Source organism: Elephas maximus, chromosome 3 (genome assembly GCF_024166365.1).
Source record: "Elephas maximus indicus isolate mEleMax1 chromosome 3, mEleMax1 primary haplotype, whole genome shotgun sequence".
Classification (NCBI taxonomy): Eukaryota; Metazoa; Chordata; class Mammalia; order Proboscidea; family Elephantidae; genus Elephas; species Elephas maximus.
Genome location: NC_064821.1, coordinates 197,308,916 through 197,335,281, shown reverse-complemented (window position 1 = coordinate 197,335,281; position 26,366 = coordinate 197,308,916). Strand labels below are relative to the sequence as shown.

At 38.6% G+C, this 26,366-nt stretch overlaps 1 protein-coding gene across 1 annotated transcript in view; it reads right to left on the bottom strand.

Moving 5' to 3' along the window:
• Positions 1-2,962: 2,962 nt before the first annotated feature.
• Positions 2,963-26,366, bottom strand: part of LOC126073821 (myeloid cell nuclear differentiation antigen-like) — a 92,292-nt gene continuing 68,888 nt past the window's right edge. Inside the window, exon 9 of the transcript XR_007516853.1 lies at positions 2,963-3,034. The gene's annotated coding sequence lies outside the window, so the exon portion shown is untranslated. The remainder of the gene's footprint in view (positions 3,035-26,366) is intronic.

The following is a 26,366-nucleotide window of genomic DNA, read 5'->3' as shown; positions in this document are numbered from 1 at the left end:
ACTCACAATTGATAATTTTAAGCTCTGAGATGCCAAATTAACAGTACCAGTCAGCAGATCATATTGTGGCAACCCGCTAGCTGATCTGCAAGAAAGAAACGACAAGCCAAGACTGGAAAAAGTATCTAAAAGACAGCTAAATTGTATAGATGATCTAAGGTCTGAATAGAAGAAAAAAGATTTGGTTAACCCAAACTGAGGTCATAGTAAGGATAGTACAAGTCTAGATTTGGAAAGCATATGAATAACTCCAAAAAGCAAACATAAGTCATATTTATGGATGTTCATGAGTCAGCAAGCTGGTTTGCTTCCCCCCTCCAACTTTTTTTTAAGATAAAAAGTAGAGAGCAACAACAAGTGAGATCAGACGGAGCCAATTGTAGGGATCTGAGTGTAGAGACACATCTTAGTTATCTAGTGCTGCTATAACAGAAATACCACAAGTGGGTGGCTTTAACAAACAGGAACTGATTTCCTCGATGTTCAGGAGACTAGAAGTCTGAATTCAAGGCACGAGTTCTAGGGGAATGCTTTCTCTATGGCTCTGGGGGAAGGTTCTTGTCTCCTTTCAGCTTCTGTCCCATGGCTTCTTGGTGAGCTTCATGTGACATGGCATCTATCTTCTCCCATCCCTGCTTGCTTACTGCTTTCTTAGTCTGCTCTTTTATGTCTCAGAATAGATTGATTTAACACACCCTGCACTAACACTGCCTCATTAACATAATAAAGAAAAACCTATTCCCAAACAAGATTATAATCATAGGAATAGAAGGATTTACAACACATATTTTCGGGGGACACAATTCAATCCGTAACAAAGGCACATAGTAGGAATGACCATGATTATGACACTTTCCTGTCCTCTTTCTAGAAAATAGCTTATAGGAGTGATACCCTCTTTTAATATATACCAACAGACCACACACATGCTACTGAACTAAATTAAAGGAAGTCAGAACAGTGTTCCAAATTCAAATTGTGCAGTTGTAATTTTAGCAGATGGATCAAATAAATACTAAACATACACAGTTTTACTGACTTAGATAGTGCTAAAACAGTTGTTGATATGGGTTATCAAAACGAAAGCTGACACCAGAGGACTTCCTGAGACCATCAGCCACTCTTTAAACCTTGAACTGAAACTATCCCCAGAGATCACCTTTTAAGGAAATGGAGTTGCACCCAAAATAAGGGACATTACCTGTGAGACTGGTGCTCTACTAAAAAACTATCTGTATGAGACCGAAAGGTCAGCTTTTACTCTAATGCAAAGATGAGAAGACAAGGGGGCAGGGAAACAAGAATACTGAAAATGGAACAACCAAAATACAAGAAGAATGTTGTGAAAAGTGTAACTAACGTCACTGTCCAGTTTGTGTGGAAATTGTCAAATGGGAACCTAACTTGCTAGTAAACTTTCACTAAAAACACAATAAAATATAATTAAGATTGCATTTATTTTAATTTAATTATTTTATTGTACTTTAGATGAAGGTTTACAAAGCAAATTAGTTTCTCATTAAACCATTAATACACATATTGTTTTGTGACATTCGTTGCCAACCCCACAACGTGTCAACAGTCTCCCCTTCTTCACCTTGGGTTTCCAGTTATCAGCTTTTCTTTACATATTCTTTTTTTTTTTTCAATTGCACTTAGATGAGGGTTTACAGAACAAACTAACTTCTCATTAAACAATTAGTACACCAACCCCATAACATGTCAACACTTTCTCCTTCCCTGTTACCAGCTTTCCTGTCCCCTCCTGCCTTCTTGACCTTGCCTCTGGGCTGTCGTGCACCTATAGTCTCATTTTGTTTCATGGGCCTGTCTAATCTTTGGCTGAAGGGTGAACCTCAGGAGTGACTTCATTACTGAGCTAAAAAGGTGTCCACAGGCCACACTCTTGGGGTTTCTCCATCCTCTGTCAGACCAACAGTCTGGTCTTTGTGTGTGTGTGTGTGTGTGTGAGTTAGACTTTTGTCCTACATTTTTCTCCAGCTGTCTGGGACACCCTGTTGTGATCCCTGTCAGAGCAGTCGGTGGTGGTAGCTGGGCACCGTCTAATTGTGCTGGACTCAGTCTGATGGAGGCTCTGGTAGTTTGGTCCATTAGTCCTTTGGACTAATCTTTCCCTTGTGTCTTTAATTTTCTTCATTCTCCATTGCTCCAGACAATGTGAGACCAGTGGAGTATCTTGGATGGCCTCTCCCAAGCTTTTAAGACCCTAGATGCTACTCACCATAGCTGGATGTAGAACATTTTCTTTATAAACTGTGTTATGCCAATTGAGCTAAATGTTTCCTGAGACCATGGTCCCCACAGCCCACAGCCTAGTAATTCAGTCCCTCAGGGAGTTTGAATGTGCCTACAAGGCTTCCATGACCTTGCCTTGATCAGGTTGTGCTGACTTCCCCAATCTTGTGTACTGTCTTAAGCTTGACCAAAGTTACCACTTACGTATTGTCTAGTTAGTGTTTTTCCCTCCACCCCCTCTTAACCATCAAAGATTGTTTCTTTCTGTGTGTAAACCTTTTCATGAGTTTTTGTAACAGTGGTCTCATACAGTATTTGTCCTTTTGTGATTGACTTACTTCACTTAGCCTAATGTCCTCTAGGTTCAACCACGTTGTGAAATGTTTCACAGATTCATCATTGTTCTTCATTGTTCCACAGTATTTCATTGCTTGTTTTTTTTTTATGTACCATAGTATGTTTATCCACTCATCTGTTGATGGGCACTTAGGTTGTTTCCATCTTTTTGCTACCATGAATAATTCTGCAATGAACATGAGTGTGCATATGTCTATTTGTGTGATGGTTCTCATTTCTCTAGAATATATTCCCAGCAGTGAGATTGCTGGATCATATGGTGTTTCTATTTCTAGCTTTTTAAGGGAGCACCATATCTTTTTCCAAAATAGTTGTACCATATTACACTTTCACAAGCAGTGCATAAGCGTTCCAATCTGGGGGCGGGGCCAAGATGGCAGAGTAGTCACATGCTTCCTGTAATCCCTCTTACAACCAAGACCTGAAAAAACAAGTGAATCAATTATTATGACAATTAGGAGCCCTGAACATCAAAGGCAAAGTTGAGGAATTGGACTGAGTGGCAGGGGGAGGGAGAGATGGTTCGGAAGCAGCAAAGAGTTGCTAGATCTGACCCAGCGGGAACCAGAACCCTGCAGGTCGGATTGGTTGTGCATGGTGTGGCAAGCAGTGGCATTCAGGATGCATTTTCCACATTGAGAGAGACCGAGTGGCAGAGAGTCTACTCATGCCTCCAGAACCAGTGAAAAGCAGCATTCAGTTAGCAAAAAGTAAGTACATGTGTCTAACCTACCATGCAGATCAAAAAACACCCCTTTGGGAAAAAAGTCTTTCCCATTTACTGACCCCTCCCTGCTCCACACTGGGTCTCAAGCTGGCTTCAGAGATTGCTGCATCCCCTGAGCCAGAAGTAGGACCTATTACACAGCCTGAGCCATTTTCCCAGCCTTGAAGAGAGAACAAATTAACAAACAGGAAAATATAATCTGCCAGCTCCCCTAAGTTGAGAACTCAGGGCAGGCACAGCTCCTTTGCACAGGCACAGGCATAAGGGGTCCATGGACTTTGAAGGCCTTTCATCCTTGCATAGACCTGTGTGCACCCGTTTCAAAAGCGTAGGCCCTCATTAGTACAGCACAACAGGGTATACACCTGAAGCCTAACTTGGACTGTATCAGCTCTATGGTGGAGAGGCAGGTCTGTGACATTTGACAGCACTCTGCCTATTAAGCAGAGTTCTCAGCTGCTCACATCAGGGGCCTGAGGACTGGTGGCTCCACCCACGCCACCTAGTCACCTGCAACAGGGGCCCAAGAGTAAGTGGTGCATACAGTCAACAGCACTGTGTGCCCTAGTCCAGCTGCAAAACCCACTCATCTATGTGTTTTAGGGAACAGGGACATGCTTTCTTTCCAGACATTCAGGAGGTGCTGCCAGACCCCAGCCTTGCTCAGTGTGTGGCCCCCTACTGCAGCCAGATACCTGTGCCTACACCAATCACTCCTGCCTGTCTAGGACTGTAGGTGAGAGCCTGCACCATGCACTTGGTGACTGGAAACCTAAGATGAATCCATACATGAAAGCTAAACAAACTCCTGGGCTCACATATCTAGTCACATAAAGAAGCAGACCATGATGGCTTCAACAAGATCTCCAAAAAAGAATGAAGAAATCTTCTAGAAGAAGAGAACTTCTTGGAATTACCTGAGGTAGAATACAAAAGATTAATAGGCAGAACTCTTCAAAAGATCAGGAAGGAGATCAGGCAAAACACAGAACAAGCCAAGGAACACACAGACAAAGCATTAGAGGAACTTGAAAAGATTATAGAAAAGCATAATGACAAATTTAACAGGCTGCAAGAATCTATAGACAGACAACAAACAGAAATCCAGAAGATTAATAATAAAATTTCAGAATTAGACAACTCAATAGAAAGTCATAGGAGCAGAATTGAGTCAATGGAATTCAGAATTAGTGAGATTGAAGATAAAGAACTTGACACCAACTTATCTGAGGAAAAATCAGGTAAAAGAATTAAAAAAAATAAAGAAACCCTAAGAGTTATGTGGGACTCTATCAAGGGGAGTAACCTACAACTTGGACAAATAGAAAAACAGCAGCAAAAGAAACCCTCGGGCACCAGAAGAAAGCAAATAATAAAAATTAGAGCAGAATTAAATGAAATAGAGAATAGAAAAACAATTGAAAGAGTTAACAAGACCAAAAGCTGGTTCTCTGAAAAGATCAACAAAATCAATAAACTATTGGCCAAACTGAAAAATGAAAAACAGGAGAGGAAACAAATAACCCCAATAAGAAATGAGATGGGTGATATCACAATAGACCCAACTGAAATTAAAAAAAAAAAAAGTAACAGAATACTATGAAAAAATTGTATTCTAGCAAATCTGAAAACCTAGAGGAAATGGACAAATTTCTAGAAACACACTACCTACCTAAACTAATACAAACAGAGGTAGAACAACTAAATAAACCTATAACAAAGGGAGAGATTGAAATGGTAATTTAAAAACTTCCAACAACAACAACAACAAAAACTCTGGCACTGACAGCTTCACTGGAGAACTCTACCAAACTTTCAGAGAAGAGTTAATACCGCTACAACTAAAGGTATTTCAGAGCATAAAGAAGGATGGAATACTCCCAAACTCAATTCTATGAAGCCAGCATAACCCTAATACCAAAACCAGGTAAAGACACTACTAAAAAAGAAAATTACACACCAATATCCCTCATGAACCTAGATGTAAAAATCCTCTACAAAATTCCAGCCAATAGAATTCAACAACGTATCAAACAATAATTCACCATAACCAAGTGGGATTCACACCAGGTATGCAGGGATGGTTCAACATTAGAAAAATAATCAATGTAATCCACCACATAAAACAAAAGACAAGAATCACATGAACTTATCAGTTGATGCAAAAAGGCATTTGACAAAGTCCAACACCCATTCATGATAAAAACTCTCAGCTAAACAGGAATAGAAGGGAAACTCTTCAACATAATAAAGGGAGTTTATACAAAGCCAATAGCCAACATCATCCTAAATGGAGAGAGCCTGAAAGCATTACCTGTGAGAATGGGAATCAGACAAGAATGCCCTCTAACACCACACTTATTCAACATTGTGCTGGAGGTCATGGCCGGAGCACTTAGGCTAGACAAAGAAATAAAAGGCATCCAAATTGGTAAGGAATAAGTAAAAGTATCTCTATTTGCAGATGATATGATCTTATATGCAGAAAATGCGAAAGAATCCCTAAGAAAACTACTGGGACTAATAGAAGATGTAAGCAAAGTATCGGGATACAAGATAAACATACAAAAATCAGTTGGATTCCTCTACACCAACAAAGAGAATTTCTAAGAAGAAATTACCAAATGAATACCACTTACAATAGCCCCCAAGAAGATAAAATACTTAGGAATAAATCTAACCAGAGACATAAGAGACCTATACAAAGACACACAACTTCAGGAAACCAAAAGAGACCTACATAAGTGGAAAAACATACCTTGCTCATGGGTAGGAAGACTCGATATTGTGAAAATGTCTATTCTACCCAAAGCAATCTATAGATATTATGCAATCCCGATCCAAATTCCAAAGGCATTTTTTAATGAGATGGAGAAACAAATCACCAACTTCATAGGGAAAAGAAAGAGGCCCCAGATAAATAAAGCATTACTGAAGAAGGAGAACAAATTGGGAGGCTTCACTCTAACTGATTTTAGAACCTATTATATGGCCACGGTAGTCAAAACAGCCTGGTGCTGGAACAACAATGTATACACAGACCAATGGAACAGAATTGAGAATCCAGACGTAAATTCTTCCACTTATGAGCAGTTGATATTTGACAAAGGCCTAAAGCCTGTTAAATGGGGAAAAGACAGTTTCTTTAACAAGTGGTGCTGGTATAACTGGATATCCATCTGCAAAAAAATGAAACAAGATCCATACCTCACACCATGCACAAAAAATAACTCAAAATGGATCAAAGACCTACATATAAAATCTAAAATTATAAAGATCATGGAAGAAAAAATAGGGGCAACACTAGGACCCCTAATACATGGCATAAACAGTATACGAAACAGTACTAACAATGCACAAACACCAGAACAGAAATGAGATTAACTGGGAGCTCCTAAAAATCAAACACTTCTGCTCATCCAGAGATTTCAGCAAAACAGTAAAAAGACAACCTACAGACGGGGAAAATATTTTTGGCTACCACAAATCCAATCAGAGTCTAATCTCTAAAATCTACAAGATACTGCAAAACCTCAACAACAAAAATACAAACAACCCAATTAAAAAATGGGCAAAGGATATGAACAGGCACTTCACCAAAAAAGACAATAAGTTGTTAACAGATACATGAAGAAATGCTCACGACCATTAGCCATTAGAGAAAGGCAAATCAAAACTACAATGAGATACCGTCTTACCCCAACAAGGCTAGCATTTGTCCAAAAAACAGAAAATAATAAATGTTGGAATTGTTTTGGAGAAACTGGAATATTTATATACTGCTGGTGGGAATGTAAAATGGTACAACCACTTTGGAAAACCATTCTGCACTTCCTTAAAAAGGTAGAAATACAACTACCATAAGATCCAGCAAACCCACTGCTGGGAATATATCCTAGAGAAATAAGAGCCCTCACACAAATAGGTATATGCACACCCATGTTCATTGCAGCACTGTTTATAATGGCAAAAAGATGGAAACAACCTAGGTGCCCATCAACAGATGAGTGGATAAACAAACTATGGTATATTCACAAAATGTAATCCTATCCAAAAATTAAGAACGATGATGAATCTGTGAAACATTTCATAACGTGGCTGAATCTGGAAGGCATTATGCTGAGGGAAATTAGTCAGTTGTAAAAGGTCAAATATTGTATGAGACCACTATTATAAGAGCTGAAGAAAAGGTTTAAACACAGAAGAAAACATTCTTTGATGCTTATGTGGGTGGGTAGGAAGGGACAGGGGTATTCACTAACCAGATAGTAGACAAAAATTATCTCAGGTGAAGGGAGGGACAAAGCACAATACAGGGGAAGTCAGCACAGCTGGACTAAAACAAAAGCTAAGAAGTTTCCTGAACACAACCAAACACTTTGAGGGACAGAGTAGCAGGGCTGGGGGTCTGGGGACCATGGTTTCAGGGGACAGCTAGGTCAATTGGCATAACAAAATTTATTAAGAAAATGTTCTGCATCTCACTTTGGTGAGGCATCTAGGGTCTTCAAAGCTAGCAAGTGTCCATCTAAGATGCAATTGGTCCCTACCCACCTGAAGCAAAGAATGAAGAACACCAAAGACACAAGGAAAATTTGAGCCCAAGAGACAGAAAGGACCACATAAACCAGAGACTCCATTGCCTGAGACCAGAAGAACTAGATGGTGCTCAGCTATCACCAACGATCACCTTGACAGGGAACACAACAGAGCACGGAGCAGCAGAAAAGTGGGACACAGAACTCAAATGCTAGTAAAAAAAGACCAGATTTAATGATCTAACTGAGACTGGAGGGACCCCAGAGGACGTGGCCCCCAGGGTCTCTGTTAGCCCAAAACAACAACCATTCCTGAAGCCAATGCTTCAGACAAAGATTAGACTGGACTATAAGTCATTAAATGATACTTGTGAAGAGTGTGCAAGATACATGGGACTAAATGGGTAGCTCCTGTCTGGAGGTGAGATGAGAAGGTAGAAAGGAGTTGAATGGACACAGGAAATGCAGGGTGGAAAGGAGAAGTGTGCTGTCACATTATAGGGAGAGCAACTAGGGTCATATAACAATGTGTGTATAAATTTTTGTATGAGAAACTAACTTGAACTGTATACTTTCACTTAAAGCACAGTGGGGTGGGGGGAAGAGTTCCAATTCCCCTGCAGCTTCTCCAACATTCGTTATTTTCTGTTTTTTTGATTCATGCCAGTAATGTTGGGGTGAGATATTATCTCGTTGCAGTTTTGATTTTCTTTGCTCTAATTTTTTTTTTTTTTTTTAATGGCTAGTGATCTCAAACTTCCCTTATGTGTCTGTTAGCTGCCTGAATGTCTTCTTTGGTGAAATATCTGTTCATATCTTTTGCTAAAGCCAAAGTCTTTAAAAAAAAAAAAAAGAGAGAGAGAGAAAGAAAAAATACTCTCAGATAAGAAATATGAGAACCGCTAGGTTTTAATATGGAGAAAATATGTCTGGATAAACTTGCCTCCTGTCATCTACTAATCCATAAGTCATTGAAAATCCTCAGGGGAGAGTACCCCTCAGGCTGGTTCCCTAACTCATCAGTCTAGAAAATGTTAGAAGTCTGCTAAGGAGAAGAGTGGTAGCAAGTAGAAGATAATTTGTACCAGGAAATAGTCAGGCCCATTTAAAGTCCATATTAGGCCCAGGAATAAAGATATAGGGGTTAAGTCTATGGTCTCAGAAAAGAAAATGAAAGGGAAGAGTGTGTGGGTCTGTGTTTTTCAATTATTTTTGTATTCCTTTTTTGTTGTTGTTGAGAATATACACAGCAGAACATACACCAATTCAACAATTTATATATATACGATTCCATGAAATTGATTACCTTATTAAAGCTGGGTAACCATGAGAATGTGTTGTTATATTAAAATAAAATTTCTTCTCTATCCCATGATCCCTAAACGCAATAATAACGTATTTCAGTGTATTAGCCTAAGCTGGCAAAGCTGATTTATGTATTCACCCAGTCATCAACCACCTGAAAAATGTTTCCTGAGTTTGCCTTTTCAGGGAAATTGGGTTCATTGCTCATCCTAAAGTCTGTGGATGATGACAATATTGTCATTAAGTCACTTTTCAAAAAGATTAGAATAATATTACAAATTTTTCAATATACCTGTACCCACTTGAATGACCAAGGGAAAATAGAAATAAAGAAAAAAGGTAAATGGCTCTAAAATGGCCATGTGGCATTTTTAGGCAGGTGGGACCTTAGAAAATGTTACCAAGTTCCTTCTAAGCCAGTATTCTTAGGAAAAACAGAGTTGTTCTGAGACATCCATATATATCGTTGAAGTAGGAGAGAGACAATGGGCCTGAGGTGACTTATTATACAAGGGCTCCATCCATGACCACCTGTGCCAAGATGGCAAATAGGCACAAACTGCCCAGTGCCATCCTCCAAATAAAGCCACAACCTTTATAGAAAGATTCACTTTTAGATTTAACAAAGAACAATCTGTGAGAAATCCCTAGTTTTAGCAGAATCTGCCTTGAAATGGTAGGTATGTGGTGTGGGAGGTGGTGGGGGAAACGGTAGCCTGGGACTTAGGGCAATCTTTGTCAATTCCTTACAGATATAGGCTTCAGAGGCCCAGGTACAGGGGACCACAGGGTCATATCAGGGTAGAACAAAAGATAGACTGGGATGGATGACCAGCAGATAAAAAGAGGAGCAAGTCACTCTTCCACCCCTGTGCGCCATGGTACTTGTGCTGATGCTTTGCTACCCAGCTTGGCTGGCTTCTCATACAGATAATTCCCCTTAAGAATTTGTGAGTTAAACTATCACCCCTGACTTGTGTGGTGTGGAAGGACTATCTGTGGTTTCCTGGTATCTGGGCTCTGCTCCGGAGCTCTTCTTTAACACATGACATTGACTCAGATTCAGATTGTGCTTTTGGCCTTTCCCTCTCAAAGACCTTTCAAGCAGAGTAGGTGATACCCCCATGGGTTATGAGCTCAAAGGGCCAGCTAATTAGATAGATACCTGTTGAGTAAACTACTTTAAAATATAACTCGAACACTACTTAGAAAATAAAACAGCAAACCTGACCACAGATATCATTTGAACCAGAATGTTATAATAGATAAACCATAAAATAAAATAACCATAAATTTAAAATAAGCATGCAAATTGCTAATATATAATTAGCAATTGAAACAGGAACAAGAAATGATGAAGTAGTCAAGGGGAAATATTCAGTAATTAAAATGTCACAGTAAAAATGAAGAAGCCAATAAATAGCATAAATTATAAACTGAACAAGGTTCATAAATTTGTTAATTTCTTAAGGAAGAGTGAGTCTTCCAGAATGAAAAGAGAAACAAAAGAAATTAAAAACAGAAAGAAAATTTAAAAGATAAGAAGTATATAATTGCATCATTCACATAGTAGTAATCCAAGTAAAAAAGAAATTGAAGAAAAGGGAGCAGTTATATTTGAATAAAAGATGTAGATAAATCCTGCAAATTAAAGAGAGATGAATGAGATTATATCAAAACACATGAGGAGAGAAACTGGATAGAGAAAGAAACTCACCACCTACATAGGTTATAAAGGAATGAAAGGGATACCAACAAGAACTTTCTAAAAGCTTCCAGAGACAAGAACAAATCACATAAAAATGAATGAGATTCAGAGTGACGAAAGAATGCAGGACACTGGACTAATATTTTAAGACAGGTATGCAAATCATTACTCATAATTACAAGATCCTTTTCTCCTGCTCCGTCAGGAACTCTCTGTTGTGATCCCTGTCTGGCAGTCATTGGTGGTAGCTGGGTGTCATCTAGTTCTTCTGGTCTCAGGCTGATTGAGTCTCTGGTTTATGTGGCCCCTTTTGTCTTTTGGATTCAGATTTTCCTTATGTCTTTGGTGTTTTTCATTCTCCTTTGCTCCAGGTGGGTTGGGACAAATTGATGCATCTTATATGGCCTGCTACACTGTCCCTGAAAGTTTTGATTGTGTTCAGGAAATTTCTTAGCTATTTGTTTATTCCAATTGTGCTGACGTCCCCTGTATTATTTGTTGTCCTTTCCTTCACCTAAGATAATTCTTGTCTACTATCTATATGGTAAATTCCTCCCCTCTCTCCTTCCTTCCCCACCTTCATAACATCAAATAATGTTTTCTTCTGTGTTTAAACCTTTCCTTGAGTTCTTATAATAGTGGTCTCATACAATATTTGTCCTATTGCAACTGGCTAATTTCACTAAGCATAATGCCTTCCAGAGTCATCCATGTTATGAGATGCTTCCTGGATTCATCGTTGTTCTTTACGGTTGCATAGTATTCCATTGTGTGAGTATACCATAATTCATTTATCCTTTCGTTCGTTGATAGGCACCTAGGTTGCTTCCATCTTTTTGGATTGTTAGCAGGGCTGCAATGAACATGGATGTGCATATATTTATTTGTGTGATGGCTTTTATTTCTCTAGGATATATTTCAAGAAGTGAGATTACTGGATCCTATGGTACTTCTATTTCTAGCTTCTTAAGGAAGCGCCAAATGGATTTCCAGAGTGGTTGTACCATTTTACATTCCCACCAGCAGTGTATAAGTGCTCCAGTCCCTCCACAGCCTCTCCAATATTTATTATTTTGTTTTTTGGATTAATGCTAGCCTTGTTGGGGTGAGATGGCATCTCATTGTAGTTTTGATTTGCGTTTCTCTAATGGCTGATGGTTTGTCTTTTTGTTGAGGTTTTGCAGTACCGCATAGATTTTAGAGATCAGACGCTGATTAGAATTGTCATAGCCAAAAACTTTTTCCAGTCTGCAGGTAATCTTTTTACTTTTTTGGAGAAATCTTCGGATGAGCATAGGTGTTTGATTTTTAGTAGCTCCCAGTTACCTAGTTTCTTTTCTGGTGTTTGTGCATCATTAGTAATGTCTCATATACTCTTTATGCCATGTATTAGGGATCCTAGCATTGTCCCTGTTTTTTCTTCCATAATCTTTTTCATTTTAGATTTTATATTTATGTCTTTGATCCATTTTGAGTTAGTTTTTATGCATGACATGGGGTATAGGTCTTGTTTCATTTTTTTGCAGGTGTATATCCAGTTATGCCAGCACGACTTGTTAAAGAGACTTTCTTTTCCCCTTTTAACAGACTTTGAGCCTTTGTCAAATATCAACTGCACATATGTAGATCGATTTATATCTCAATGCTGTTCTATTGATCTATGCAGCTGTTGTTGTACCAGTACCAGGCTGTTTTGACTACTCTGGTGGTATATAAAAAAAAAAAAGGCGGTATAATATGTTCTAAAATCAGGTAGTACGAGGCATCCCACTTTGTTTTCTTCTTCAGCAGCGCTTTACTTATCCAGGGCCTCTTCCTGTTCCATATAAAATTGGTGATTTGTTTCTCCATCTCATTAAAAAATGTCATTGGAATTTAGATCGGGATGGCACTGTATCTATAGATCGTTTGGGGGAGAATAGACATTTTTACAATATTGAGTCTTCCTATCCATGAGCAAGGTATATTTTTCCACTTATGTAGTCTCTTGGTTTCTTGGAGTAGCGTCTTGTAGTTTTCTTTGCATAGGTCTTTTACGTCTCTTGTTGCAATTATCCCTAAGTATTTTATCTTTTTGGGGGCTATTGAAAATGGTATTGATTTGGTGATTTCCTCTTTAACATTCTCTTTTGTTGGTATAGAGAAATCCAACTGATTTTTATATGTTTATCTTGTATCCTGATACTCTGTTGAACTCCTATTAGTTTCAGTAGTTTCCTTGAGGATTCTTTGAGGTTTTCTGTGTATAAGATCATGTCATCTGCAAATAAAGATACATTTACTTCTTCCTTATCAATCTGGACGCCCTTTATTTCTTTATCCAGCCTAATTGCTCTGGCTAGAACCTCCAGCACAATGTTGAATAAGAGTGGTGATAAAGGCCATCTTTGTCTGGATCACGTTCTCAGGGGGAATGCTTTCAGACTCTGTCCATGTAAGATGATGTTGGCTGTTGGCCTTGCATAAATGTCCTTTATTATGTTAAGGAATTTTCCTTCTATTCCTAGTTTGCTGAGAGTTTTTATCATGAACAGATGTTGGACTTTGTCAAATGCCTGTTCTGCATCACTTGATAAGATTATGTGGGTCTTGTCTTTTACTTTATTTATTTGATGGCTTACATTGAGTATTTTTCTAATATTCAACCATCCCTGCATCCCATTTGATCATGGTGAATTTTTTTTGATATGTTGTTGAATTCTATTGGCTAGAATTTTGTTGAGGATTTTTGCTTCTAAGTTCATGAGGGATATAGGTCTGTAATTTGTGTGTGTGTGTGTGTGTGTGGTGTCTTTACCTGGGCTTGGTATCAGGGGTATACTGGCTTCATAGAATGAGTTTGGGAGTATGCCATCCATTTTCTATGCTCTGAAATACGTTTAGCAGAAGTGGTGTTACCTCTTCTCTGAAAGTTTGGTAGAATTCTCCAGTGAAGCCATCAGGGAGTTTTTTTTTGGGAGTTTTTAGTTACCTTTTGAATCTCTTTTTTTGTTGTGGGTTTACTTAGTTGTTCTACCTCTGTTTGTGTTAGTTTAAGTAGGTAGCGTGTTTCTAGAAATTCATCCATTTCTTCTAGGTTTTCAAATTTGTTAGAGTACAATTTTTCATAGTAATCTGATATGCTTCTTTTAATTTCAATTGGGTCTGTTGTGATATTTGCCCACCTCATTTCCTATTTGGGTTATTTGCTTCCTCTCCGGATTTTCTTTGTCAGTTTGGCCAATGGTTTATCAATTTTGTTAATTTTTTCGAAGAACCAGCTTTTGATCTTGTAAACTCTTTGAATTGTTTTTCTGTTTTCTATTTCATTTAGTTCTCCTCTAATTTTTATTATTTCCTTTCTCATAGTGCCTAAGGGTTTCTTTTGTTGCTCTCTTTCTATTTGTTGAAGTTGTAGGGACAGTTCTTTGATTTTGGCCTTTTCTTCTATTTGTATGTGTGCATTTATTGAATTAAATTGACCTCTGAGCACTGCTTTCTCTGTGTCCCAAAGGTTGTAATAGGAAGTGTTTTCATTCTCGTTGGATTCTATTTCTTTATATCACCTTATCTTCCTCTCCATACGAAAGACCTGTGACTATATTTCTTAGTACCTCTTTATTATTTTAATGTTGCCTTCTTTTACATAATGACATTGCTGTTTCCCTGTTTTCAGCGTTTTTTAACCTTGATTTTATCTCTCCCCTGTCTGGGTTAACATCTGATTGATCTGTCCAGTGTTCTAGTCTTGGGTTGACACCTGATATTATTCATTTTCTAACCAAAGAAATTCCTTTAGTATTTCTTGTAGTTTTGGTTTGGTTTTTACGAATAATCTAAACTGCTGTTTAACTGGAAATGTCCTAATTTCTTATTTGAGAGACAATTTTGCTGGTTATATGATTTCTGGCTGCCAGTTTTATTTCCTTCATTTTTTTATATAAGTCATCCCATTGCCTTCTTGCCTGCATGGTTTCTGCCTAGTAGTCCGAGCTTATTTTTATTGGCTCTCCATTGCAGGTGACTTTTCGTTTATCCCTAGCTGCTATTAAAATTCTCTGTTTATCTTTGGTTTTTGCAAGTTTGATTCTAATATGTCTTGGTGACTTTCTTTTAAAATCTACCTTATGTGAAGCTCGATGAGCACTTTGGATAGGTATCTTCTCATCTTTCACGATATCAGGGAAGTTTTCTGCCAACAAATGTTCAACAATTCTGTCTGTATTTTCTGTTATCCCTTGCTGCTCTGGTACTTCAATCACTCAAAAGTTATTTCTCTTGATAGAACCCCACATGATTCTTATGGGTTTTCCATTTTTTTTTAATTCTTTTGTCTGATTTTTCTTCAAATATATTGGTGCCAAGTGCTTTATCTTCAAGGTCACTAATTTTACCTTCCAATTGCTCAATTCTGCTTCTCAGACTTTCTATTGAGTTGTCTACTGTAATTTTATTGTTAATCTTCTGAATTTCAGATTGCTGTCTCTCTATGGATTCTTGTTTCTTATTAAATTTTTCCTTATGTTCTTAAATAACCTTTTTAATTTCTTCAACTTTTTTATCGGTGTGTTCCTTGGCTTCTTCTACATATTGCTTGATCTCCTTTCTGATGTCTTGAAGGGTTTGGTATATTAATCTTTTGTATTCTACATCTGGTAATTCCAGGAAGGCACCTTGATCCAGAAGATCCTTTGATTCTGTGTTGAAAGCTTGTTGAAGCGATCATGGTCTGTTTCTTTATGTAGTTTGATATTGACTGTTGTCTCCAAGCCATCTATAAGTTATCGTATTAGTTTATGTTTGCTTACTGTGTCATAGCTTCTTGCTTTGTTTTGTTTTGATATGCCCAGATGGGTTGCTTAAGTGGGCTAGCTTGATTATTTTCACCTTCGGAGCTCTGGCATCCTGTCCCCAGATGGCTAGAGCTGTATTCAGGTATATCAGTCTAGGAGTCCATTCATTTTTCTTGTATGAATTCAGCTCAGGTGTCCAGGTAGGTGATCATCAAGTATGTGGTACAGGCTCTGTCCTACAGTTTTAGAGGGGCAGGGGTGATTGGTACAGTTACCAGTACCTGGCTGCAGCAGGGAGTCACACTCTGAACAAGGCAGGGGGCTGAGAATCGTCCCCCTGGTGTCTCTGAGGAAAGCGTGCCCCTGATCCCTGGAGCATACAGATGGGTGGATTCTGTAGATGGGGATCATGGGCACCCAATGTTTTTGGTCGTAAGGACTGGGAGGTACCAGTTATCCTTGGACCCTGTCACAGGTGGCTGGGTGACCTGAGTGGAGCTACCAGTCCTTAGGCCCCTCATGTGGGTAGGTGAGGACCTTGTTTAATAGGCAAAGCAATGTCAAACATGGAACATACATCTCTCCGCTGCACAGATGAATCAGTTGGAGTCTGCCAACAAAGGGCCTATTCTCCTGAAATAGGCCTGCACAAGTCCACGCAGAGGGGAAAGATACTTAAAGTCCACAGCCCATTTATATCTGGACAGGAGCTGCCTCTGTCCTGAGCTCCCCCTGTTAGTGGAGCTGGCAAATTATCTTTACCCCCAATCGCAAATTTTTTCCTTCTCCAAGGCCGGGAGGATGGCTCTAGGTGCTCAATAGGGCCTGTCTCAGGCCCAGGGAATTCAGCCACTGAAGCCAGCTTGGGGGTGGGGGAGGCACTGTAAAATATACACAGGTACTTAGCTTTTGCCGAGAGTGCCATTCTTCTCTGGTTCTGGAGGTGTGAGTAGGTTGTGTGGCTGGCTGCTTCTCCCTGAGGAAACTGCGGCGGGACGTTACTACCAGCCCGCCACCGTTGCTCCGGGAATGGTGCCTGAGGGCTTCCTGTGATTCAGGTCCGGTAACTCTTCTCAGATTCTGAACCATCTCTTCCTCTGCTTGCCCCTTAGTTCATTTTCTAAGCTAGTCTTTGATGCTCAGGACTCCTAGCTTGTCAGAAATATACTCGTTTCACTTGTTTTTTTCAGATCTTTGTTGTAAAGAGGGCTTGCTGAAAGCATCTGTCTATCCCCCCATCTTGGCTCTGCCTCTCATGTTACATTTTAGTCTTCACCCACAGTGTCTCTCCTTCCCATGGGCCACATCATTCACCTTGTCCTTCCTCAGAGGCTGTTCTTCTCCCTCACCTCTCTCATTTAATGCATTACTCTTTTGAGTTATCCCCCCCGATGCCAGTGGTCTTGAGCTTGAAAAGATATTTCTTCATCCTCGGCATGGATACATTTCAACAGGGCAGGAGTTCCACAAATGAGATGAAAGAGAATGATGGGAAAGTTTGCAAAGCATTGAGGGGAGGTCCTAACTGGGGCAGAAAGGTGGAGAAAGTGTCCAACACGTAAAGGTTTCTCTTGATGCAATTGCTGTTGCTTTTGATTAGAACATGGGGTGCTGAATTAGGGAATCTAAGAAATGGAGTGATTTTTGTCATATGGTGTCTGTGTGCCTGAAGATGTCAAAATTTCTATTCTAATCATTTGTATGTCAATTTAGGTTTGAACACTGTTATCAAGAGTCCAATGGTGGAGTTCTGTGTGTCTTTGCATGGGGCCTTTATTTGTACATGGGGATGAAGAATGTGATATTATGTAGAGTCAATCAGATCTTTCACCTATGGGCCAGAATGTACATTACACTAAAAGTCTGAGCATTTTGCTCTAAGATGAAGTTATTCCAAGACCCTGGAACAGCTTTGATCATTTGTGTCTGGCATGAGCAATGTTGACAGTTTTCCTCGTTAAACTTTTTTTTTGTCTTTGCTTATGATACACATGTTCCTGTGTTCTTGTAACCACTTTTCATTTTTTTTAATTTCTCTTTTGTATTATCCTTTACCTCAGGGTAATCCAAAACATTAGTCTTTTCCATGGCTTCATCCTCATGTCTCTGATTCATTAGCTTGCCCAAAAATCTGGACTCTGGAGCCTGACAGCCTGGAATGAAATCTCACTTCCGCCACTTATTAGGTGTGCCAAATAGGTCAAGGTACTTACTTTTCCTGAGCCTCTGTATCTATATATATGAAATTGGGATAATAATTGTATCCTCATCATTGTTTTTTTGCAAGGATTTATTGAGTTAATGTATGTACAGCTCTTAAAATGAATAGTTACCAGCTCATGGAGAATGTTCAATAAGTATTTTCTAATAGCATAAATATATGTTACCATAGTATTACTTATTTGGGGCACTATCATCCAAATCCACAACTTTAACAACTAACTCTAAACTGACAAATACATGAATCTTCTCTGCAAAATCACTTTTTTTGTTTCACATCTATATATCCAGATCTGCATATCTCCAGAATGATGGTTAGAAATTTCTTGCATATCCTATAGGTACCTCATACTTAACCTCCCGAAGAGAACACATTTTTGTTCCTTGGACCTTATTCTCCTGCATTCTCAACCTCAATAGTAGCACCATTGCTGCAGCTGTCTTAATTAATCCCTTAATGATCCTTGAATCTTTTTTCCAACTCATCATTATCACCATAATTAGTCAAAAAATTGTGCGAATCTACTGTCAAAAAATTTTTGTTTCTTTTTCAGTACCCAAGCCCTTGTAGCCTTTCTCCTTCTCACCTAAATTTTTGAAAGAGGTGTCTGTGTTGTTCTGGTAAACCAAATCTCCAATTTTAAACAAATTGCTGATTTATAGTATTTGCAGATTTCAGAGGTATAAATATTCCCACCATAGCTGATTTCAAGATGCTAAAGGTTTAACAATCAGCTTCCATGATTCTGGAATATTTAACAATAAGCTCTCTATAGTTGGGGAATGAGGAGACTCCAGCTTACCACTACTTCTGTTTCATCTTTCTGCCTCTAAGTCTACTCTCTCTCTCATGCATCTCTGCCATTGGTTGCTAGAATGTATTTTTACTAAAATGGCAAAGTAATCAGGCATGCCATTCTTCTGCATAAAGTCTTTCGCTATTTCTTCATTTTGGAGAAAAGTCTATATTATCTGGCCTTTTTTAAACCCATCTGTCTTAACTTTCCATAATCTTCCACATCTACCACAATTTCAGTTGTAGAAAACTCATTATGCTTTTTCACATTTTTTAGTATTCGCATGTGTCATATCCTCCACCTAGAATTCTACCTTGCTAAAAATGAATAAATAAATAAAAAGCATCTAATTTAGATTAATTTCTCTTGATCTCCCAGGCACTGAGATAAGTAATGTGTATGTGCTTTCTCATTTAAGTTTTAAATCAATTTTATGAAGTACAGACCTTCCCATTTTAGAGAGAAACGTTAAAGCAACAAAGTGCTGGAGCCAGGATTCAAACCAGCTGTGCCTTATTCCGAAGTCTTTGGTCTTGACCACTATGTGAAATTTCATCCCTGCCCTGCTAATTTCTACAATATTACTGAATTGAAGTCTGTAAAAAAAGTAATTTCCTTAGTATCTTTTAAAAAAAACCTCCACTTAAAAAAAAGTACAAGGGCACTATTTTCATTTTTCTACCACCTGTTAACTGTATGTATAACACAGCAGGAATCAAGTCAGTCTTTCACACAAAAACCCCTATACACCTTGCTACACACTCCCAATTACTCTCCTCCTAATGAGACAGCCCGCTCTCTCCCTCCACTCTCTCTTTTCGTGTCCATTTTGCGAGCTTCTAACCCCTCCACCCTCTCATCTCCCCTCCAGGCAGGAGATGCCAACATAATCTCAAGTGTCCACCTGATCAAAGAAGCTCACTCCTCACCAGCATCCCTCTCCAACCCATTGTCCAGTCCAATCCATGACTGAAGAGTTGGCTTTGGGAATGGTTCCTGTCCTGGGCCAACAGAAGGTCTGGGGGCCATGACCACCGGGGTTCTTCCAGTCTCAGTCAGACCATTAAGTCTGGCCTTATGAGAATTTGGGGTCTGCATCCCACTGCGCTCCTTCTCCCTCAGGGGTTCTCTGTTGTGTTCCCTGTCAGGGCTGTCATCGGTTGTAGCCGGGCACCATCTATTTCTGGTCTCAGGATGATGTAGTCACTGGTTCATGTGGCCCTTTCTGCTTCTTGCGCTCATAATCACCTTGTGTCCTTGGTGTTCTTCATTCTCGTTTGATCCAGGTGGGTTGAGACCAATTGATGCATCTTAGATGGCTGCTTGGTAGCATTTAAGACCCCAGATGCCACTCTTCAAAGAGGGATGCAGAATGTTTTCTTAATAGATTTTATTATGCCAATTGACTTAGATGTCCACTGAAACCATGGTCCCCAGACCCTTGCCCCTGCTATGCTGGCCTTCGGAGCATTCAGCTTATTCAGGAAACATCTTTGCTTTTGGTTTAGTCCAATTGTGCTGACCTCCCCTGTATTGTGTGCTGTCTTTCCCTTCATCTAAAGTAGTGCTTATCTACTATCTAATTAGTGAATGCCCCTTTCCCATCCTCCCTCTCTCCCCCCTCTTGTAACTGCAAAGGAATGTTTTCTTCTCAGTTTAAACTGTTACTCAAGTTCTTATAATAGTTGTCTTATACAATATTGTCCTTTTGCAACTGACTAATTTCACTCAGCATAATGCCTTCCAGGTTCCTCCATGTTATGAAATGTTTCACAGATTCCTCACTGTTCTTTATCGATGGGTAGTATTCCATTGTGTGAATATACCATAATTTATTTATCCATTCATCCATTGATGGGCGCCTTGGTTGCTTCCATCTTTTTGCTATTGTAAACAGTGCTGCAATAAACATGGGTGTGCATATATCTGTTCATGTAAAGGCTCTTCTTTCTCTAGGATATATTCCAAGGAGTGGGATTGCTGGATCATATGGTAGTTCTGTTTCTAGCTTTTTAAGGAAGCACCAAATCGATTTCCAAAGTCGTTGTACCATTTTACATTCCCACCAGCAGTGTATAAGTGTTCCAATCTCTCCACAGCCTCTCCAATATTTATTATTTTGTGTTTTTTTTGGATTAATGTCAGTCTTGTTGGAGTGAGATGAAATCTCATTGTAGTTTGATCTGCATTTCTCTAATGGCTAATGATCGTGAACATTTCCTTATGTATCTGTTAGCTACCTGGATGTCTTCTGTAGTGAAGTGTCTATTCTTATCTTCTGTCCATTTTTTAATTGGGTTATTTGTCTTTTTGCAGTTGAATTTTTGCAGTATCATGCAGATTTTAGAGATCAGGCACTGATCAGAAATGTCATAGCTAAAAAGTTTTCCCAGTCTGTAGGTAGTCTTTTTACACTTTTAAGTCTTTGGATGAGCAGAGGTTTTTGATTTTTAGGAGCTCCCAGTTATCTAGTTTTTCTTCTACATTCTTTATAATGTTTTCTATACTGTTTATGCCATATATTAGGGCTTGTAATGTTGTTTTTATTTTTTCTTCAATGATCTTTATCATTTTAGATTTTATATTTAGGTCTTTGATCCATTTTGAGTTAGTTTTTGTGCATGGAGTGAGGGATGGGTCTTGTTTCATTTTTTTGCAGGTGGATATCCAGTTATGCCAGCACCCTTTGTTAAAAAGACTGTCTTTTCCCAAGTTAATTGTTTTGGGGCCTTTGTCAAATATCAACTGCTCATATGTGGATGGATTTATGACTGCATTTTCAATTCTATTCCATTGGTCCATGTATCTGTTGTTGTACCAGTACCAGGCTGTTTTGACTACTGTGGCGGTATAATAGGTTCTAAAATCAGGTAAAGTAAGGCCTCCCACTTTGTTCTTTTTCAGTAATGCCTTATTTTCCGGGGTCTCTTTCCCTTCCATATGAAATTGGTGATTTGTTTCTCCATCTTCTTAAAGAATGTCCTTGGGATTTTGATCGGAATTGCATTAAATGTACAGATGGCTTTTGGTAGAATAGACATTTTTATAATGTTAAGTCTTCCTATCCACGAGCAAGGTATGTTCTTCCACTTATGTAAGTCTCTTTTGGTTTCTTGCAGAAGTGTACTGTAGTTTTCTTTGTATAAGTCTTTTACATTTGTGGTAAGATTTATTCCTAAGTATTTTATCTTCTTGTGGGCTACTGTAAATGGCATTGATTTGGTGATTCCCCTTCGATGTTCTTTTATTTGGTGTAGAGGAATCCAACTGAGTTTTGTATGTTTATCTTATATCCCGATACTCTGCTGAACTCTTCTATCAGTTTCACCAGTTTTCTGGAGGATTCCTTAGGGTTTTCTGTGTATAAGATCATGTCATCTGCAAATAGAGATAATTTTACTTCTTCCTTGTCAATCTGGATGTCCTTTATTTCTTTATCTAGCCTAATTGCCCTGGCTAGGACTTCTGGTACAATGTTGAATAAGAGTGGTGATAAAGGGCATCCTTGTCTGGTTCCTGATCTCAATGGGAATGTTTTCAGGCTCTCTCCATTTATTGATGATGTTGGCTGTTGGCTTTGTAAATAGATGCCCTTTATTATGTTGAGAAATTTCCCTTGTATTCCTATTTTGCTGAGAGTTTTTATCATGAATGAGTGTTGAACTTTGTCAAATGCCTTTACTGCATCAATTGATAAAATCATGTGATTCTTGTCTTTTGTTTTGTTTATGTGGTGGATTACATTAATTGTTTTTCTAATGCTGAACCATCCCTGCATACCTGGTATGAATCCCACTTGGTCATGGCGAATTATTTTTTTGATATGTTGTTGAATTCTATTGGCTAGAATTTTGTTGAGGATTTTTGCATCTGCCTTCATGAGGGATATAGGTCTGTAATTTTCTTTTCTTGTGGTGTCTTTACCTGGTTTGGTATAAGGGATATGGTGGCTTCATAGAATGAGTTTGGAGTATTCCGTCCTTTTCTATTCTCTGAAATACCTTTAGTAGTATTGGTGTTAATTCTTCTCTGAAAGTTTGGTCGAACTCTGCAGTGAAACCGTCCGGACCAGGGCTTTTTTTTTTTTTTTTTGCTGGGAGTTTTTTGATTACCTTTTCAATCTCTTCTTTTGTTATGGGTCTATTTAGTTGTTCTACCTCTGTTTGTCTTAGTTTAGGTAGGTAGTGTGTTTCTAGGAATTCATCCATTTCTTCTAGGTTTTCAAATTTCTTTGAGTATAGTTTTTCATGATAATCTGATATGATTCTTTTAATTTCAGTTGGGTCTATTGTAATATTGCCCATTTCATTTCTTATTTGGGTTATTTGCTTCCTCTCCTGTTTTTCTTCTGTCAGTTTGGCCAGTGGTTTGTCAATTTTGTTGATTTTTGAAACAACCAGCTTTTGGTCTTGTTAATTCTTTCAATTGTTTTTCTGTTTTCTATTTCATTTAGTTCTGCTCTAATTTTTATTATTTCTTGTCTTCTGGTGTCTGTGGGTTTCTTTTGTGGCTCCCTTTCTATTTGTTCAAGTTGTAGGGATAATTCTTTGATTTTGGCCCTTTCTTCTTTTTGGATGTGTGCATTTATTGATATAAATTGGCCTCTGAGCACCGCTTTTGCTGTGTTCCAAAGGTTCTGATAGGAAGTGTTTTCATTCTCATTGGATTCTATGAATTTCTTTATCCCATCCTTAATGTCTTCTAGTTCCAGTCTTTTTTGAGCAGGGTATTGTTCAGTTTCCAAGTGTTTGATTTCTTTTCCCTGCTTTTCCTGTTATTGATTTCCACTTTTATGGCCTTATGGTCAGAGAAGGTGCTTTGTAATATTTCAATGTTTTTGATTCTGCTAAGGCTTGCTTTATGACCTGATATGTTGTTTATTCTATAGAATGTTCCATTTGCACTAGAAAAGGAAGTATAGTTGGTTGCTGTTGGGTGGAGTGTTCTGTATATGTCTATGAGGTCTAGTTGGTTGATTGTGGCATTTAGATCTTCCGTGTCCTTATTGAGCTTCTTTCTGGATGTCCTGTCCTTCACCAAAAGTGGTGTGTTGAAGTCTCCTACTATTATTGTGGCGCTGCCTATCTCACTTTTCAATGCTGAGAGAGTTTGTTTCATGTATCTTGCAGCCCTGTCATTGGGTGCATAAATATTTAATATGGTTATATCTTCTTGGTGTGTTGTCCCTTTAATCATTATATAGTGTCCTTCCTTATTCTTTCTGATGGATTTAACTTTAAAGTCTATTTTGTCAGAAATTAATATCTCCACTCCTGCTCTTTTTTGATTGTTGTTTGCTTGATATATTTTTTTCCAGCCTTTGAGTTTTAGTTTGTGTCTGTAAGTTTAAGGTGTGTCTCTTGTAGGCAGCATAAAGATGGATCTTGTTTTTAATCCATTCTGCCACTCTCTGTCTCTTTATTGGTGCATTTAGTCTGTTTACATTCAGAGTAATTATGGATAGGTATGAATTTAACACAATGATTTTGATGCCTTCTTTTGTATGTTGACAGTTTCTTTTTCCCACTTGATTTTATGTGCTCAGTAGATTTTCTTTACATATTGTCCTTTCCTCATATTGGTTGTTGATGATTTTGTTTCTGCTGAGCCTGTATTTTTCTCTTGTATTTTATTTTGATGAGTAGGATGGTTTGTTTCCTTTGGGGTTACCTTATTATTTACCCCTATTTTTCTAAATTTAAAACTAACTTTTATTTCTTTTTATCGCCGTATCTTCCTCTCCATATGGAAGGTGTATGATTACATTTCTTAGTCCCTGTTTATTATTTTAATGTTGTCTTCTTTTATTTAATAACATTGCTGTTATCCTGTGTTGGGCTTTTTATTTTAATCTTGCTTTCTTTTGTTTTGATTTCCCTGTCTGGGTTGACTTCTGGTTGCTCTGCCCAGTGTTCTAGTCTAGGGTTGATACCTGATATTATTGATTTTCTATCCAAAGAACTCCCTTTAGTATTTCTTGTAGCTTTGGTTTGGTTTTTACTAATTCCCTCGACTTGTGTTTATCTGGAAATGTCTTAATTTCACCTTCATATTTAAGAGACAGTTTTGATGGATATATGATTCTTGGCAGGCAATTTTTTTCCTTCAATTTTTAAAATATGTCATCCCATTGCCTTCTTGCCTGCATGGTTTCTGCCAAGTAGTCCAAGCTTATTCTTATTGGCTTTCCTTTGTAGGTGACTTTTCTTTTATCCCTTGCTGCTCTTATAATATTCTCTTTATCTTTGGTTTTGGCAAGCTTGATTATAATATGTCTTGGTGACTTTCTTTTAAGATCTACATTATTTGGAGTTCGATGAGCATCTGGGATGGATATCTTCTCATCTTTCATAATATCAGGGAAGTTTTCTGCCAACAAATTCAACAATTTTCTCTGTATTTTCTGTTTTCCCTCCCAGTTCTGGTACTCCAATCACTCGTAGGTTATTTCTCTTGATAGAGTCCCACCTGACTCTTAAGTTTTCTTCATTTTTTAAAATTCTTTTACCTGATTTTTCTTCAAATATATTAGTGCCAAGTGATTTATCTTCGAGTTCAGAAATTCTAGCTTCTACTCGCTCAATTCTGCTCCTCTGACTTTCTATTGAGTTATCTAATTCTGTTGTTTTATTGTTAATCTTCTAAATTTCTGATTGTTGTCTATAGATTTTTCCAGCTTATTAAACTTTTCATTATGTTCCTAAATAATCTTTCTGATTTCTTCAGTTGCTTGATCTGTGTGTTCCTTGGCTTGTTCTATGTATTGCCTCATTTCCCTCCTGATGTCTTGAAGGGTTCTGTATATTAAACTTTTGTGTTCTGGATCTGGTAATTCCAGGAATGCACTTTCATCTAGAAGATCCCTTGATTCTTTGTTTTGAGAGCCTGTTGAGGTGATCATGGTCTGTTTCTTTATGTGACTTGATATTGACTGTTGTCTCCGAGCCATCTGGAAATTATTGTATTAGTTTATGCTTGCTTACTGTGTTGCAGCTGCTTGCTTTTTTTTGTTTTGGTATACCCCTATGGGTTGCTTCAGTGAGCTAGCTTGATTATTTTCACCTTTGGAGCTCTGGTGTCCTGTCCCCAGCTGGCTAGAGCTGTTATCATTTATATCAGTCTAGGAGTCCATTCAGTTTTCTTGTATGAATTCAGCTCAGGTTTCCAGGTAGCTAATATAAAGTGTGTGGTATGGGCTCTGTCCTACAGTCTTAGAGGGGTAGGGGTGATTTGTGTACATACTGGTATCTGATTGCAGCAGGGGGTCACGCTCTGAATAAGGCAGGGGGCTGAGAACTGACCCCCAAATGTCTCTGAGGAAAATGTGTCTCTGTTCCCTACAGCATGCTGGTGGCTGGGTTCTGCACAGGGACCATGGGCACCCAAAGTTTTTGTTGTAAGGACTGGGAGGTACCAGTTATCTTTGGACCCCTATCACAGGTGGCTGGGTGACCTGAGTGGAGCTACCAGTCCTCAAGTCCCTGATGTGGGTAGGTGAGGACCTTGTGTAATAGGCAAAGCAATGGCAAATGTCAAACCCCCACCTCTCCACCGCACCGCTGAAATGGTTGGAGTTTTCCAACAAGGGCCTATTCTCCTGAAATAGGCCCACACAGGTCCATGTAGAAGGGAAAGGTGCTCAAGGTCCATGGACAGTTTATGCCTGGACAGGAGCTGCTTCTGTCC